Source organism: Balaenoptera physalus, assembly GCF_965194825.1.
Source record: "Balaenoptera physalus genome assembly, chromosome: 2".
NCBI classification, from domain to species: domain Eukaryota; kingdom Metazoa; phylum Chordata; class Mammalia; order Artiodactyla; family Balaenopteridae; genus Balaenoptera; species Balaenoptera physalus.
Window position 1 is genome coordinate 36954792 of NC_138883.1, and position 17580 is coordinate 36972371.

At 43.4% G+C, this 17580-nt stretch overlaps 1 protein-coding gene and 1 long non-coding RNA gene across 11 annotated transcripts in view; one reads left to right on the forward strand and one right to left on the reverse strand.

The window, feature by feature from the left end:
- Positions 1-10074: 10074 nt before the first annotated feature.
- Positions 10075-14905, reverse strand: LOC309655295. Its single transcript, XR_014260755.1, has 2 exons — positions 13943-14905; positions 10075-10404 (listed from the first exon to the last, which is right to left on the reverse strand). It is a non-coding gene; the product is annotated as an uncharacterized lncRNA (long non-coding RNA).
- Positions 14906-15024: 119 nt separating this feature from the next.
- Positions 15025-17580, forward strand: part of SPTB (spectrin beta, erythrocytic) — a 122735-nt gene continuing 120179 nt past the window's right edge. For all 10 annotated transcript variants that reach the window (XM_082448318.1, XM_082448315.1, XM_082448322.1 and 7 more), the window contains exon 1: positions 15025-15197. The gene's annotated coding sequence lies outside the window, so the exon portion shown is untranslated. The remainder of the gene's footprint in view (positions 15198-17580) is intronic.

Below are 17580 nucleotides of genomic sequence, written 5' to 3' on the forward strand. Positions count from 1 at the left end.
TTTAATTTCATTTATTGTGTTGTTCATCATTGTTTGTTTGCTCTTTAGTTCTTCTAGGTCCTTGTTAAACGTTTCTTGTATTTTCTCCATTCTGTTTCCAAGATTTTGGATCATCTTTACTATCATTACTCTGAATTCTTTTTCAGGTAGACTGCCTATTTCCTCTTCATTTGTTTGGTCTGGTGGGTTTTTACCTTGCTCCTTCATCTGCTGTATGTTTCTTTGTCTTCTCATTTTGCTTAACTTACTGTGTTTGGGGTCTCCTTTTCACAGGCTTCGGGTTCGTAGTTCCTGTTGTTTTTGGTGTCTGCCCTCAGTGGGTAAGGTTGGTTCAGTGTGTTGTGTAGGCTTCCTGGTGGAGGGGACTGGTGCCTGTGTTCTGGTGGATGAGGCTGGATCTTGTCTTTCTGGTGGGCAGGATCATGTCCGTTGGTGTGTTTTGGGGTGTCTGTGACCTTATTATGATTTTAGGCAGCCTCTCTGCTAATAGGTAGGGTTGTGTTCCTGTCTTGCTAGTTGTTTGGCTTAGGGTGTCCTGCACTGTAGCTTGCTGGTCATTGAGTGGAGCTGGGTCTTAGCATTGAGATGGAGATCTCTGGGAGACCTTTCACTGTTTGATATTATGGAGAGCCGGGAGTTCTCTGGTGGACCAATGTCCTGAACTCGGCTCTCCCACCTCAGAGGCACAGGCCTGACACCCGGCCGGAGCACCAAGACCCTGTCAGCCACATGGCCAGGTACGTGGGGAGTTTCTTGCCTTTTGGGAAGTCTGAGGTCTTCTGCCAGCATTCAGTAGGTGTTCTGTAGGAGTTGTTCCACATGTAGATGTATTTCTGATGTATTTGTGGGGAGGAAGGTGATCTTCACCTCCTACTCCTCTGCCATCTTGAAGGTCTCCCCCAAATGTTTTTCTTGTGATGAGAACTTTTAAGATCTACTCTCGGGGCTTCCCTGGTGGCACAGTGGTTAAGAATCCACCTGCCAATGCAGGGGACACAGGTTTGAGCCCTGGTCCAGGGCGATCCCACATGCCAAGCAGCAACTAAGCCTGTGCACCACAACTACTGAGCCCGTGTGCCACAACTACTGAAGCCTGTGCGCCTAGAGCCAATGCTCTGCAACAAGACAAGCCACCGCAATGAGAAGCCCACACACCACAATGAAGAATAGCCCCCACTCGCCACAACTAGAGAAAGCCCATGCACAGCAACAAAGACCCAATGCAGCCAGAAGTAAAATAAAAATTAAAATTAAAAAAGATCTACTCTCTTAGCAACTTTCAAATATGCAAAACAGTATTATTAACTATAGTCACCATGCTGTACATTACATCCCCAGGACTTATTTACTTTATAACTGAAAGTTTGTAGCTTTTGATCACGTTCACCCATTTGTCCCACCCCCTACCTCCACCTCTGGCAGCCAATCTGTTCTCTGTATCTATGATCTTGTTTTTTCTGTTTCTTTGTTTTAAGATTCCACATATGAGATCACACAGTAGTTATCTTCTTTGTCTGACTTATTTCACTTAGCATAATGCCCTCAAGGTCCATCCGTATTGTCACAAATGGATTTCATTCTTTTTTATGGCTGAAAAATATTCCACATTTCTTTATCCATTCATCCATTGATGGACACTTATATTGTTTCCATATCTTGGCTATTGTGCATGGGAGTGCAAATATCTTTTTGAGTTAGTGTTTTCATTTTCTTTGGATAAATATCCAGTGATACTAAAAAGCAAAATTGCTGGATCATATGGTAGTTCTATTTTTAACTTTTTGAAGAATCTTCATACTGTTTTTCATATGGCTACACCAATTTACATTCCCACAAACAGAGCACAAGTGTTCTCTTTTCTCTACATCCTCACCAACACTTGTTATTTCTTGTCTTTTTGCTAATAACCGTTTTAACAGATGTGAGTGATATCTCATTGTGGTTTTGATTTGCATTTTTCTGATGATTGGTGATGTTGAGCATCTTTTCATGTACCTGTTGGCCATCTGTATGTCTAGGGTTCTTAAACTAGGATGGAACTGTATGTAAAATTATGTATAAAAATGTTCATTTTTCTCTGGGGAGAGGGTCCATAGCTTCCATCAGATACTCACAGGTGTCTATTACAGAGAAAAGAGTAAGAACCATTTTTATGAGTTAATATATCTATGGAAATGTTTTCACTTTGTCCCTATTCATTTCTTACAAAAGAATTTTTTTAAGTATCAGTAGTTGTTCTACAGACAACAGAACCAACACAGATAGAATCACTTAGAATAATTCCTAATGCTTCTTCCAAACCTCTACTGTCCTTACTTATGCTAAGTGTCTTGCTTTGGCTGGATTGAAGTACTGAATAATGCAGTCCCAGACATGGTGTACAAGGACCTCACCATCTGTCACATGCATCTTCCTTTCCTTTCCTTGTAGTATTAGGTGGCTTCTGCTGTTTTCACAAGGAATTTTTACTCTGGCGCACACTATCAAAGTTCCCAAATGATCCCTTTTTTCTCATGCCAACACTTCTGGCTCATCCCACAGTTTTGGTTAAAAGTTTAAGGGGAATAAAACCTCTTCTAACAGGACCAATCTCAACATTAGATCATTAGCTTTTTCTGATGAACTTTAGAAAAAGGACGTGGAAAGTAAACATTGAGCTTATTATTAAAAACCTGCTTCTTTAAGTTTTTGCAAAAGCTGTCTCTCTCTTGCTGATTGTTAATGATTTTTTTCCTGTATCTTTCTCCTTTCTCTCTTATTCCCTTTGGGATTCACTTCCCCCTCAGTGACTTAATTTAGTTAATGTTCTCATTAGTGCAACTTCTACTCCAGCAGATTTCCTGGGCTTTCACATCATTGCGTTTCCGTATGATAAACTCCATTAACAACTCTGAACATTCAGGAATAAGGAAGCAGTCATTCAGTACCATGGGATCTACCTCATTTGCCCCTATCTTCTGATCCAACTTTCTTGGCTATCTTGGAGCTTCTTCAGCGGATAATTCCATCAGCAGAAAATTAGGGCTGAGCTGTGGCATCAAAACTGATGGCTGAACAGACTCATTTCCTAGCAGGTACTGTCCATATACGTCATTGCTATCAGTAAAAAAATATTTTTAGACCCAAGGAAGACATAATCCCTTAGAATGTTTTTTTTAAAATTAATTTGGTTGTATTTCTTTTTTAAAAAAATTTATTTATTTATGGCTGTTGGGTCTTCGTTTCTGTGCGAGGGCTTTCTCTAGTTGTGGCAAGTGGGGACCACTCTTCATCGCGGGGTGCGGGCCTCTCATTATGGCGGCCTCTCTTGCTGCGGAGCACAGGCTCCAGATGCGCAGGCTCAGTAATTGTGGCTCACGGGCCTAGTTGCTCCGCGGCATGTGGGATCCTCCCAGACCAGGGCTTGAACCCGTGTCCCCTGCATTGGCAGGCAGATTCTCAACCACTGCGCCACCAGGGAAGCCCTAGAATGTTTTTTTAAGCCATTTTTCAAATCATGTTATAGATTTGTCCTGATACGCTCATCTTTTTCTTCCAATCTCCAAGGTTTCTCCAGACATGATTAGGAGTATAGCATCATCTGGATTATGGAATCAAAAAACTAAATGAATCACACAGACTATTTAATCTGACATTGTAAGTAATGTTTATCAACCTATACTGTATGTTGGTAGCAACTGGGGAGTCTTAAAAAAATTGACACTTGGGTCTCATCCCTGAAGGTTCTGATTTAATTGGTTGGGGGTGGGGTTTAGGCAGTTCGGATCTTTAAAAGCTAATATAGCGACAGGCAAAGTTGAGGACCAGCCGTCTAAAGTAATCAACAGGACTAACACAATCAGTTTCAATCAATGAAGCCAAAATAGTGCTATCTGCATGATGTCATAATTCTATTGTAAGACAGTAGAGGGCAGAGTTGACAAATTTATGTAGAGATAAACTGTCTTAGGAAATAGCAATTAGTAATGTAATATTTAGGTAATCTAATGTAAACATTGTACTCTGTGGTCATCTTTTGTCACAAAGCTTTCACTTACTGCTAAAGACAGATTACTTTTTGTATGTTGGAATTTACTGGGAAGCCCCTTGGTGATGCGTGATCAATAGTGTTATTACATAATTTGTGCATTTTTTTTTTTTTTTTTTTTTTTTAATTTTATTTATTTATCTATCTATCTATCTTTATTTATTTATTTATTTATGGCTGTGTTGGGTCTTCGTTTCTGTGCGAGGGCCTTCTCTTGTTGTGGCAAGCGGGGGCCACTCTTCATCGCGGTGCGCGGGCCTCTCACTATCGTGGCCTCTCTTGTTGCGGAGCACAGGCTCCAGACGCGCAGGCTCAGTAATTGCGGCTCACGGACCCAGTTGCTCCGCGGCATGTGGGATCTTCCCAGACCAGGGCACGAACCCGTGTCTCCTGCATTGGCAGGCAGATTCTCAACCACTGCGCCACCAGGGAAGCCCAATTTGTGCATTTTTGAGAGTGCAAAGTAACACTATTAATGATTCTGCCAGGACAAGTGTAAACCAAGATTGTCTTAGGTAAGGTGGGACATATGGTCACCCTATGGTCACCACGTCTTCTGTGGGATCCAGGAGAAGAGCTAGAATCTGAACATGGCTTTACGAATTAAAGTTACCAGTAGTAATTATGTACTTAAGCTGATTATTACAGTCTTCAGTATTATTATTATTTTTTTTTAAAAAAACTCATTGGGTTTTTTTTTTAATTAATTAATTAATTTATTTATTTTTGGCTGTGTTGGGTCTTCGTTTCTGTGCGAGGGCTTTCTCCAGTTACAGCAAGCGGGGGCCACTCTTCATCGCGGTGCGCTGACCTCTCACTATCGCGGCCTCTCTTGCTGCGGAGCACAGGCTCCAGACGCGCAGGCTCAGTAGTTGTGGCTCACGGGCCCAGCCGCTCCGCGGCATGTGGGATCTTCCCAGACCAGGGCTCGAACCCGTGTCCCCTGCATTGGCAGGCAGATTCTCAACCACTGAGCCACCAGGGAAGCCTTTCAGTATTATTTTTATGTATGTTCATCTATCACTGTTTAGGCACCTTGGACAATTGAAAAGAAACTAAGGACGTGCTTTTAGGTATCAGGAATTATACAGTCTGCTTGGGAAGAGATTAATACCTGAAGCTGCTTTAGTAAATAAAATGCAAGAACGTCCTCAAAAATTCTTTCAGGGTGACTTCCCCGGCAGTCCAGTTGTTAAGACTTAGCGCTTCCACTGCAGGGGGCATGGGTTTGATCCCTGGTGTGGGAACTAAGATCCCATATGCAGAATGGTGCAGCAAAAAAAAAAAAAAAAAAAAATCTAATCTGATTAGGACTTAAAAAAAATTCTTTCAAGAAGCAGAATACGATAAATAAAAGAAATAATAAATACATTCATAAAAAATACTATCCTTAATTCTATATAGGCTGTCTTTGACTTAAAGTGATTCCACTTACAGTTTCCCACCATGGTCCCTACATACCTCCAGAACTTCTAGCAGGCAAAGACCAGTTGACTTCCTGAGCTGCTTGTGGTCTGAACCTTAGAAATTGTCTTCCTTGTGAGTGTAGCTCCTCTCAGGTGCCCCCTCTAGCTTCTGGATAGTTAAGCTACATAGCCATTGACCCCAAATTGAATCAAGGAATTTAATTTTAGCACAGAAGGCATGATGCAATTGGTGACAAGCAAATAATATGGAACTAATAAATTCAAGTTGGTAAGAGAAGGATCCCTCAAGTAGAGTGCATCAGAAGCTTAGCTCTTGGTGAGATCCTCCTGCTGGGTGTGGCAGCCACACCCCACACTTTTTGAATGACAACTTCAGTGTTGACTTGTATTTAATTTAGGATCTCCCACAAGATTTTGTTTTCCTACCTGTTTTCAACTTGGGTCAAAACTGTTAGTTACCACTTTGTATTTAGGAAGCTTATTCTTCCTCCTTTGCTGACTCAGTATGTATGGATCCCTCTTTGATTTAATCTACTTTCTAATAATTCTGCATTTTTTCAAAGTTGAGTGATAATTGATAAGTATCAAGATTGATTAGGCAACCTTAGGAAACTCAGATAATTAAAGCACGGGTAGTAAAGAACACAAAGTTATGGGATTAATCTTGTCATAAGACGGTTAGCCTTGGATTGGGCCAGTCGGATGGCTTGATAAATCTTCCCATTGTGCATGGGATGGACTGGTAAGGGAGGGAGCATGGGTCAGGCAAATCCGCCTCCAACACGTGATGACTGCGATGATGGAGAAAAACAGATCAGCTGTGCCCAGTTTGTGTAACAAGCACATATGGCACATATTTATTTCATTATCTGAGTTATTGATGAAAATATTCAGGCATTGTTTTCCCTTAGTTCACTGCTGTTTTGTCCTTGCCCTGGTCCTCTTCTCTACCAAAACTTGCTCACAGGAAAGGAATTAATATTTGCTGCTTATATTTAACTATATTTCACCCCAAATGAAATAACTTTGTTGCTTATTATGAAAATGTTCTATACGTATAAATACCCAAACATCATAGAAAAATAGAGAAGGAAGTAAGAATTACTCTTAATCCCACCATCTAGAAATAACTTGAGATTTTTAGGAGTATCCTTCCTTATATAAAATACTTTATTCCTTAGTCAAATGGAAATTATTTGATGGCTACTTTAAAAAAAACAACAACAGTATGTCATGACGTCTTTCTCTATCAATAAATATAAAACCATATCATCACTTAACTGGCTACATAGAATTTATACATGTGTGTATACCCACTATACTTGATTTCATCAATTCCATTGTGATGAACATTGAACTAACTTCCAATTTTTCCTTTTAAAGAACATTATTTCCTTTTAAAGAACATCTAGTATGTTCTTACTGTAAGTGTAAAATAATAGAAAGCTAGAGCTGAAAGAGTCCTTAGAGACTAGCTAGTTCAATGTCATCATTTTGCGGAAGAAAAACAAAGGCATAGAGAGGATAAAGGGGAGTAGAAGCCAGGTCTTTTGACTTTACATCTATTAATCTTTTCAGTCTACCCTACTACCATCTTTCTAAAATATTGCTTGGCTATTAAAATGTCACTAAGTGGCACTGCCTTTTGTTTACTCCAGTAGCCAAAAGCCTGTGCCTTAAAACTTAACTCTTCCCATTAGAATGAGGTCAGGGAATACGTCAAGTACTTGAAATCGTATGTGGCAAGCTCCTACTTCAATTTCTGGCCATATTTGGTAGAGGTGAGGAGTAGGAGTTGAGAAATAGGTTTAGGCAGTAGTTGGGGTCTGTAACAGAATACTGATGCTCACTCACAGCTTTGAAACACTTCTAAAAGAAGGGTCTAAAGCTTTGGCTTATTTCAGTTTCTGCTATGGAAGGTCCAGAGCTAGATGCTTAATTAAGTGTATTTTGATGATTAAGATGATGATGGAGTAGAACTAGCAGCACTGAGTTGTTACTTGTACACACTCAGCATAATTGGGGGCTTAATTCTTGATCTAATTATTGACTTAAAAAATTAGTCTATAATGTAGATCATCTACATTAAATATCATGGGATCTGTTAATTTAAAAACCCATGAGAAGGACTTCCCTGATGGCACAGTGGTTAAGAATCCTCCTGCCAATGCAGAGGACACGGGTTCGAGCCCTGGTCTGGGAAGATCCCACATGCCATGTAGCAACTAAGCCCTCCTGCCACAACAACAGAGCCTGCGCTCTAGAGCCCGCGAGCCACAACTACTGAGCCTGCGCACCACAACTACTGAAGCCCGTGCCCCTAGAGCCCGTGTACGGCCACAAAGACAAGCCACCGCAATGAGAAGCCCGCGCACCACAATGAAGAGTAGCCCCCGTTGCCGCAACTAGAGAAAGCCCGCACGCAGCAACGAAGACCCAACGCAGCCAAAAAAACAAAAAAAAACCAAAAAAAAACAAAAAAAACCCCACGAGATACTGCTACCTAGATAAATAACTCTTTCATAAGGAAGGGATTTGGAGTTTTATGTGATTTTTGGACAATTACTTGAACTCTGAGTTTCTTGGTTTCTTTATCTGGCAATAAGGATAATGATAGCAATTTACTTCATGAAATTGAATAAAAATGATTATATGGCATTTGGCAAAAAGAAAATGATAAATCTTTTAAAAATAAAATTTGCCATACACAAAGGAAAATGAAGAAGAATGGTGTTTTTGATAAGAACCAGTTATTCTACAAAATAAATCATGTTTGAGTCTCTTGTAGTCTTTAAAGCATTCAAGAAATATCCAACAGAAGTTGAGCAGCTGCAGAAATATCCCACAGAATAGAAAATGAGATGAATTTGCAAAGGTAATGGAATCTTTCATTGCAGTATCTTTCCAAACGTTATTGAAAATTTCCCGAAGGTTTTGGTTAATACTATTAAAAAAAAAATTGTAAGTTTGGAAACTGCTCACTAACAAATTAAAGCAATTAACAAGATCATTTATGCTGGCAATAATTATCACATAAACACAAAATTGTTTAATTGGTTGAATTGTTAGCACTCTAGCTGTCGTTCCTTGTTAACAAACTCAAGTTCTAAATTATATTTTCTGTCCTTGATTTGAGTTCCTGGCTTGATAAATATTTATAAGAGAACAAAGGCTTCAGGTTTAGGCACTTTTGATTATTCACATACAGACTATCCACTTTGTGGAGTACTCAAGACAGAGCGTTAATGTCAACACTAACTCACTGCTTATAATGCTTTGTGAACCACCTTCCTACGTTCTTAATCCTACGTGCTCAAGGCTTTGGCATACTGGAGCGTGGGGTTTGGAGTGGGGCCACTGCCCCATGATGAAGTCTGAAAAAGGCACTGAGAGGGTGGAGCAGACAGAGTCCACAGAGCTGAACCATCACTATTGTATTTGCTGTACCTCATTATGAATGAAACATTGGAAGATGGCAGGTGAACTTGGTAGTGGGTGTGAACATAAAACCTACTTAATTGACTTCATTTCTCATCCACAGACAGTAAGTTAGGTATGAATGTGCCAAGGTGGCCGAGGAGCTGGTGAAATTCAGACACAAATATTGCCAATTATGTCTCTGGGAATGTGAATTTATTTAAATAAATTTACTCAAACATAAATAGGAAAGTGATTCTCCTGAAAAAAAATCACAAATATATATTTTTAAGCCAAGTAGAAATGACTTTCAATTACCCACTTCTTTGGTTGGCCTCCAGAACAGCAACTCTCTTTTAGTTTGCATGATTTATTTGTTCATTAATTCACTTATTCACTCACTTACTCGTCAGGCCTTTATTAAGTACATCTTGTGTGTCAGGGGCTGTGCTAAGTGCTGGGAAACTTAAAACTGTATCCCGAAAGCAACAGGGAGCCACTGGATGATTTAAAGTAGCGGAGTGACATGATCAGATTTCTTTTTTAGAAAGTGTACTTTGGCTACTATGTGAGGGAAGAATTGAAGGAGAGTGAAACTGGAGAATGGGACAGCAGTTAGGAGGTTTATAAGAAGCAATTCATGTGAGAAAAGATGAGGCCTGGGTTATGGACTGAATTGTGGCCTGCCCTCCAAATTCATATGTTAAAATGCTAGCCCCAAGTACCTCGGAAAGTGACCAGATTTGGAGATAGAGCCTTTAAAGAGGTAATTAAGGTAAAACGAAGTCATGTGGCTGGCCCTAATCCAATATGACTAGTGTCCTCACAAGAGGAGATTAGGACACAGACACAAAGGAAAGACCATGTGAAGACAGAGGGAAAATATGGCCACCTACAAGCCAAAGAGAGGGGCCTCAGAAGAAACAACCCTGCCGGTAACTTGATCTCGGACTTCTATCCTCCAGAATTGTGAGAAAACTAATTTTGTTGTTTAAGCCACCCAGTGTGTGGTATTTGTCATGGAAGCCCATGCAAACTAATACAGCCTGAACAAGGCAACTGCAGCAGAACATAAACGCCTTCAGACACCAGTTTATCATCACACCCCAGTATAAGCCTGCTATTACATCTGCACAAGCTCACATCTCTTAGGTAATGGAAAATCTAATCCTGGAAAGGAAGGAAAGCTCAGGCACAGCTATAGAAGGAAAGATGCCCATTTATTCCAAAGCCTGGTTAGTGCTTCCATGCACTGGTGGATGACAGGTTGTAAGCCTTGCTCGTCTGCTCCTTTCCATTATCGGTGGAGGGAAATTTGAAATTGGTGTCACTTGCTCCTTTAGAGGGAGGTCAGTTTGGTATTTACACGCTCACTGCCAGTTTTCAGATTCCTTGCAAGGACCGTTCTGTTTGAGGCATCTGAAGGTGAAGTTTAGTCCTTTGCCCTCAGTGCCTCTACATTGTAAATGGTGGGCTTTTCAGAAGGGTCCTCCTGCTGCTTTGTCTTTGGAAGTTGTGGAGACTGTGGTTCCCCTAGATGCTCCCAGAAATGGAACAGAAATTTCAGTTTAGTTTTATGAAATACATCTCTTGGTGACAAGGTAAAGATGAAGGGAACTAATGTTTTTTGAGCTCTAGGCACTATTTCGAAGTTTTCTGTTCATAACCATGAGTTCTTGATTTTTCCATTGTTAGCAGAGATTTGAATGAGGGGAACATTGGGTAGGGTTGGGTTTATTTGGCTTCGTATTTCTGTTTTTTTTTTTTTTTTTTATAAATTTATTTATTTATTTTTGGCTGTGTTGGGTCTTCGTTTCTGTGCGAGGGCTTTCTCTAGTTGTGGCGAGCGGGGGCCACTCTTCATCGCGGTGCGCGGGCCTTTCACTGTTGTGGCCTCTCTTGTTGCGGAGCACAGGCTCCAGATGCGCAGGCTCAGTAGCTGTGGCTCACGGGCCTAGTTGCTCCGTGGCATGTGGGATCTTCCCAGACCAGGGCTCGAACCCGTGTCCCCTGCATTGGCAGGCAGATTCTCAACCACTGCGCCACCAGGGAAGCCCTGTATTTCTGTTTTTAAGTAGCTTTCTGATACATGTTCATTTCTAAGTCACAGTAGTCTTAAAATTTCAAACAAATAACTGGTTCTGTGATTCAGTAAAAATAGTTTTTAGGATTAATTTAATTCAAGGCACAGGAAGCTAGTCTAGTCTATATTTTTGGTTTATGATTTAATTTTTTCAAGTTCTTGGGTCTTAGAATCAAATCATAAACTTTAAACTGTACATACAACTGTAAACTGTATTTAAAAATCTTTATCCTGCTTTAAACTGCTTTTATTGAATCTGAAAATTCATATTTTTCTTCAACTCTGAGAAATTTTATTCCACTTTCTCCTTATTATCATCTCATCTGCTCTCTCTTTTCTCTCCTTTTGTAACTTCTATTGGAACAGATATTGGAACTTGGGGATCTCGCCTCCATGACTTTCAACCATTCTCACAAACTTTCCATCTCCTTGTTTTTTGCCCTCTGTTTGGGGAGAATTTCTGTTTCCACTAATCTGCTCTTAACTTGATCAGTTCTGCTGATCAGCTAATGAATTTTAAACTTCAGAAACCACTTTTTAAATCTCTACGTTTTCTCACTGATTATTTTTCATGGATACAATATCCTTTCAAATCTTGCTGAATAAAATTTAAATTCATTTAAATTTTATCTTCTGTTTCCTTTATTAACTTAGTTTCCTCTGATATTACTTCTTTGTTAGTTGTGTTTTGTGCTTTTCTTTCATGGTATTGGTTCCCCTCCGCTGACAAAATCTTTGGTGATTTTGATTGTCCGATCATCTTTTATTTGAGGATCGGTTTGCCTGTCTGTTCTGTTAATCATAGCCTGTCTTCAGGAACTGTGAAGGCACAACATGCTATCCAGAGAGAGTGAAAGTTCCCTATTACTTCTAGCGGTCAGTATATACTTGGGCTCTGCCCCTCTGGTTCCAGGATCCCCACTAACTTTATCCCACAGGCAAACATTTGGTACTTAAGGCCAGCAGGGGAGGGGACTCCTCAATGAATTATTCTATCCTAGGTTCCCCCCCACCACCTCCTCTTGTATCCTTTGACTCTTGCTTGGAATTTCCCTAAACTATTCCTTCTCCTGAACCTGTTTTGATTTCCTCTAACTTTGTTTTTCTCTAGATCAGGTCCTGTCTCTCTCTTCTATATTTCAGGATTTCCTAAAAATTCCTGGAAAATTGATCACATTTTTTTTCTTATTTCCCTGTGCTGTTAGATTTCTATTCTCTTTAAGACATATCTTTTTATGAGATTTAGGATGGAAGAGAAGGTAAACGCATGGGCTCAACCCACCATCTTGACCCAATCTCTACTTATTATTTTCTTTATTATCTCTAATTAATTATTAAATAATACAAGCTCAATGTGAAGAATTCAGAGAATATAGAAATAGAAAATGAAAGTTCCTTCTTGTGTCAGATTCCTCTAATGTCCTGACTTATATCCGCTTCTCACCTATTGATTTTAGCTGGAGCTGGGTTGACCGTTCTGTGAGGGCTTCCTCTCACTTCCTGGTTAAGTAGAAGCCCCAGTTCCTGGCTGACAGCATCTAGTTTCAAATGCACACCTTCTCTGTGGCCCTAGAACTGCAGATTGCCAGTTAGGAGCTTGCTTGGTAGCTTGGAAGTGTGGGCTGTCAACATGGAATAGGGGGTTAGGGGGGCAGTCCCTTGACCAACCAGGATGAGGACCAATCTCCCACCTTTCTGATAGACAATTCAGGGAGGCTTTATGAACTCTTCTCAGGAAGTCCCTGCAGAATTAATCCCTGCTGCCCACAGCAATGACTTCAAATATGAACCCTTATATGAGCTTTTCCTTCTTACCTATTTCACTCTCCCCAGTTTCTCATTCCCACTCCCTGGGATCTGCCATTTTCCTCCCTCCTTATTTGACAATACCCTTTTCCTCTGTACTTCTAAACTTCCTCTCTCCCTCAGTCCTAATTTATCATTTCACTGTAACTCTATTAGCTGTCAAGCATGTGGGGATGCTGTCAGGATTACAGGCTCTGTAGCAAATGAGGTTGTATTGAATTATTTAGATTTCAGCTAAAGTGGAAATAACTAAAGCAGCTGAACAGGTTTGTAAAATCCTGGGGTAATCTGTCCACTGATTTGGTGCTTTTACCATATTAATTTTTTCTCGTGGTTGAAAATTATAAGTTTTAAGGCTACAAAGAAATATATGTGTACAACTTTTCAGTTCAGAGCCACAAACCTAAAGCTAAGGAATTGTCTGTTTTATGTAGTATATAATTATGTAGCTGCAGAGCTGCAATTCTAGGGAATCATGAATTTATTTAATAAGTTTATCTACACAAGGCTTTTTAAAAACACAAATACATAATTTCTCTCCATTTTTTTATTTCAAAAATAGAACAAAGATTTCTACTTGAGATATATGATAGTCTCAGCCTTAGAAGTTGGCCTGTTTTTCTTGAGTTTTCCTCGTCAGAATTTGGTTCTTAATTTTTAAATGAAAAAGACCTTGTTGTTTCTAACTCAGTAAAAAAACAAATGGATTCTTAAATGTTATCAGAAAGGGGGAAGGGTGGATCACTGCTAATCTAATGGGTGACCACAAATACTCTTCTATTATCTTCCCTCTATTACTAGTGTGTCTTGGGAAATTGAGCTTAATAAGGGCCCAGACAACAAGGTGGTAGTGTGGAGAGTTCTGTGGCTTTGTAACATCTGTGGAGTTTGCGCCACCTGGCACATCTCAATGTCTAAATGCCCACTCTCAAGAAGTGTGACTGCAGCAGGAAGTGAAGTATCTTTGCATATGTTCAATATATAAACTAAGCACACACATCTGGCACTTAAACACCCTTTTCCTGGTGAATCCTGGAAAACAGCATAATTATACTCCCAAGCAAATAACGAGGAGTAAGACTGTTTCGTTGTTAAGAACACTAGGCATCATCAAAGTTAAAACTCTTTTATCATCTTTGCACTTTAAATCTCCACTGTCATCTCCAAAATAGCTGAGATTACCTGGGCTGATGTCTGGTCAGAAACTGTCTCAGCACGGCTGATGGAGAGAAGAGATGAAAGCTGCAGCAAGGTGTACCACCAAGCCTTACTGAACAATGACCTTGTATAGTAAGAAAGTCGACAAAGTGGATAGCCTTGCAAGCTGCCACTTCTGTGTCTCTCTCCCGAGGTGACTCGGAGATGCTTTGTCTTTCCTCTCTGGCACCATCGCTTCTAGTGTTTTCTCTGGCCTACAGCATCCCACCCCACCCAGCGTGCGGAAGCCTCCGCTCGCCTGGAAACCGGGTCTGGCCAGGAGGTGTCGGTGGGCTGGGGTGGCAGCTTGCCTGTTGATTACAGTCCCTGTAACGTGCGAGCCATGGGACTGCGGGCTGCGCCCCGCCAGCATTGCCCGGTCCGCCTGGACCACACCAGGTTTGCAAACAGAAACGGAGACACCGAGCCCTCAGGCTGGGGGCGCGGGTTTCGGGCCCAGAGCCCACCCGAGCCCTCCCAGCGTCTGTTCTTACTACCATCCAGGAGAAGCCTGCCCGGAGGACGCTTTCTAACACACCAGCCCCCGGGAACAATCTGTCCCTCCCAAATCCGCCGCAGCGGGGGCGCACTGCCGGGGCGCCCGCTTTGCCTACCCTACGGCCTAAGCGTGTCTTTTAATATATTTTAAAAACCTGACTGTATACAGTGGGAACGCAGGGCGGGAAAGACTGGAGGGCTCATTTTCGTGGCCAGACTCGCCGCTCCGGGCGCACGAATTAGGCCGGAGCTGCCGAGCCAAATCCTTTCCGCGCTGCAGGGGGCTCGGGGTAGCGCGCGGTGAGGGGCGGTGAGCAGCGATGGGGGGCGCTGCGGCCGACTCTGGCCTCTGGCGGGTCGGGCTCATGCAGTCCGGAGGGGGGCGGAGGCCGGCCCGGGGAGCCGGGCGGAGGCCGGGCAGGTGGCCCCGGGCTTGGAGGCTGATTGGCAGGTGCGGGAGTGGGTGGGGAAGGCGGGGGCTGGGCCTGGCTCTGCGGGAGGCTGCGGCCCCGCCTCCCCTCCCCCGCCGCGGGACTATCTGGTCCCGGCAGCAGCGATGTCCCCCGGCAGGAATGTCCCTCCTCAGATAATGTTATTTATATCTCTGGGCGGGTCCGCGGCTCGGCAGCACCAGGCGCCCGGCGGCCGCTGTGCCAGGAGCCCCGCGCTGCCCTCCTCCCCCTGCGCCGCCGCCGCTGCCACCCCCGGGCTCGGGGTGGCCGCCGCTACAGCCCCAGCGCAGGTGAGTCCCGGGAGGGCCCGGCGGCCCGAGGGAGCTGGGTGCGGGTGCTGATGCGCGAGGCTGGGGCGCGCGGCGCGAGCGCAGCGGAGGCGCTGGGCCCAGGGGGCGCGTGACGCACGGGGCCCAGGGGACCGGGTGGGGACCCAGCCCTGGGTGCCGGGCGTAGAGCCCGTGGGAGGCCCTGGTGGCTGCGGCAGCTATCGCCCCGGGGCGCGGGAATCCTCGTGGGCTTCGGCGGCGCTTGGCAAGCTGGGCGCTTGCTTTGGAGAGCCGGATCCTGGAGCGTCGCCCGGGGGCGCTGGGAGGGCGGTGAGGGGGGTGCGTGTTCTGGTCTCGGGCTGCCTCCTCCAGGACCCCGGCGTGGGGACGAAGGGGGTTCTGCCTCAAGCCTGTCGGACCTCCGCGCTGCCCTCTCTGCCGGGTTCCTCAGCCCTGGGGCCACTCAGATTCTCTTCTGGGGAACTTGTCTGCGCGCTCCCCAGTAGCCCAGCGCCCAGGCAGGGAGGGCAGGGCGGCGGAGGGGCCGGGTCTCCGAGCGTTGAGAACGACGCGGAGACTGGCCGGGTGCAGCCCCAAGAAGGAGAGATCAGCGTGCCCCAAGCCATCCTCCAAGGACCCCCACCTTTCCTCTCACAAAGAGTTCCGCTTCTCCAAGCTGCTACGGTCCACTCTACTCTCCCTTGCCTCACGGGTTCCTCTTTCTCCAACAACTTGGCCCTGAGAAATAGCAGAAAGTGGGAGAAATAACAGGAACTTTAAAACAATCCCCAACTCCCACCAACTCGCCCAGACGTCCAAAGGTGGGGAAGTAGCGGTAGGCTTGAGTACCGTTTCCGTGACAACGAGCCCCAGGTAGGGTCTTGATTTACAGCCTATTAATATCCAAACCACTATTTTCAGTGAGGAATTAGAGGCGCCAGGAGTTAATAGTAATACGCTTAACTCACTGAAGGAAAATGAAAAGAAACCACAGTTTTGTATGCATCAGATGGTGGAGGGGGGTGGATATATAGTGACAGTATTTTTGCACCCAGAACTCCTGTGAGGGGAGGCTAGGCTGTCACTTCCAGGTAGCAGGCAGCCCTGCAAAGTCCACAGCCTTGAGTTAGTCACGATCTATACTTGAATTCCTAAGGAAAGTGATTCAGGCGGCTCTTGAATGAGAGGAGTGTGCAAATCAAAAATTTTAGGCACCTCTGTACTATCCACTAACCGATTCTTAATTTCAAAGATCGTACCAAATTTTATTCTAGAATTCCCTCTTTGACCACCCTCTGATCCTATGACCTAGGGCAGGTCATTTCCTATTCCAGTATCAGACTTTAACTCTTTTGCTAGGAGCTGTGGGTTCCAGAATGTCTTGGGAAGCTCTTTTTTGTAAGTGCAAAATGTCTAAGTGTACTGAATGCTCAATACCCAACACAGCTAGGCTTTTACTTGCCTGGAGGCTGTGGGCTAGTTAGAAAAAGGAATATTAGGCTCACACTGAAGAAGAGCCCACCAGCCTTGAAACTAACTGACTCCTCAGAAGTGGGTCATTTATACAGAACTTTATCAAATCCTCGCATAAAGTACAGCTGAAAGACATAAGCCCTACATTACAAAAACGTGGCCGTTAGACCCCTTTAGCTGTTGCCCTTCTCTTTATCGGTGGTCGAGTCACAATGATTGGGGATGAGCCAGTCCTGTTAATCCCAAATTCTCAGAAGACTCAGTCTGCTCATGGAATTGAAAGCACCCCAGACCTCCCAGGCATCCAGGATGGGCCTTGTAGCACAGGCGTATCAAGTTTTCCTGAGTGGCTTGCCCAGCTGAGAGCTGGGATACCACTTTTTGCTCTGGTCATTGCTTCTCCCAAGTGTTCTGAAGGTGTCTTTTAGCAAAATACCTGCTAGATGGTTAGCTTCGGGGTAGGTAAAGGTGTGGCAGGAGGCAGACTCTCCTATATGACAAACTAAAAATGACTATTTTAGGCAAACTAGCTGTGAATGAAAGTTTTGAACTAGAGTCAAAATCTGATGGTTCTGCCACAGTTCTGGAAACAGGCTTGTTTTTGGTAAATAAAAATAACAGTAGCTTTCGTTCTTTTTTTTTTTTTTTTTCTGTCTTTTACATACCAGTGTCTAGCCCGGTGCCTGGCTGGTGGTGCACACTCAGTTAATCTTTGTTGAATGAATGAGGGAACGAGTAAATGAATGCTCAGAGTTTTCTTTATATTGTCCTATTCAGTTGTCACAATAACTCTTCAAGGTTGCTCATAGAATCAACATTTTACAAGTGAGGAAACAGGTTCAAGGAGATTAAGTAATTTCCCTCCCATCACTCAGTTGATGAGAGGTGAGGCTGGGATTCAAACTCAGCTGTTCAGTTCCACCCTCTTTTA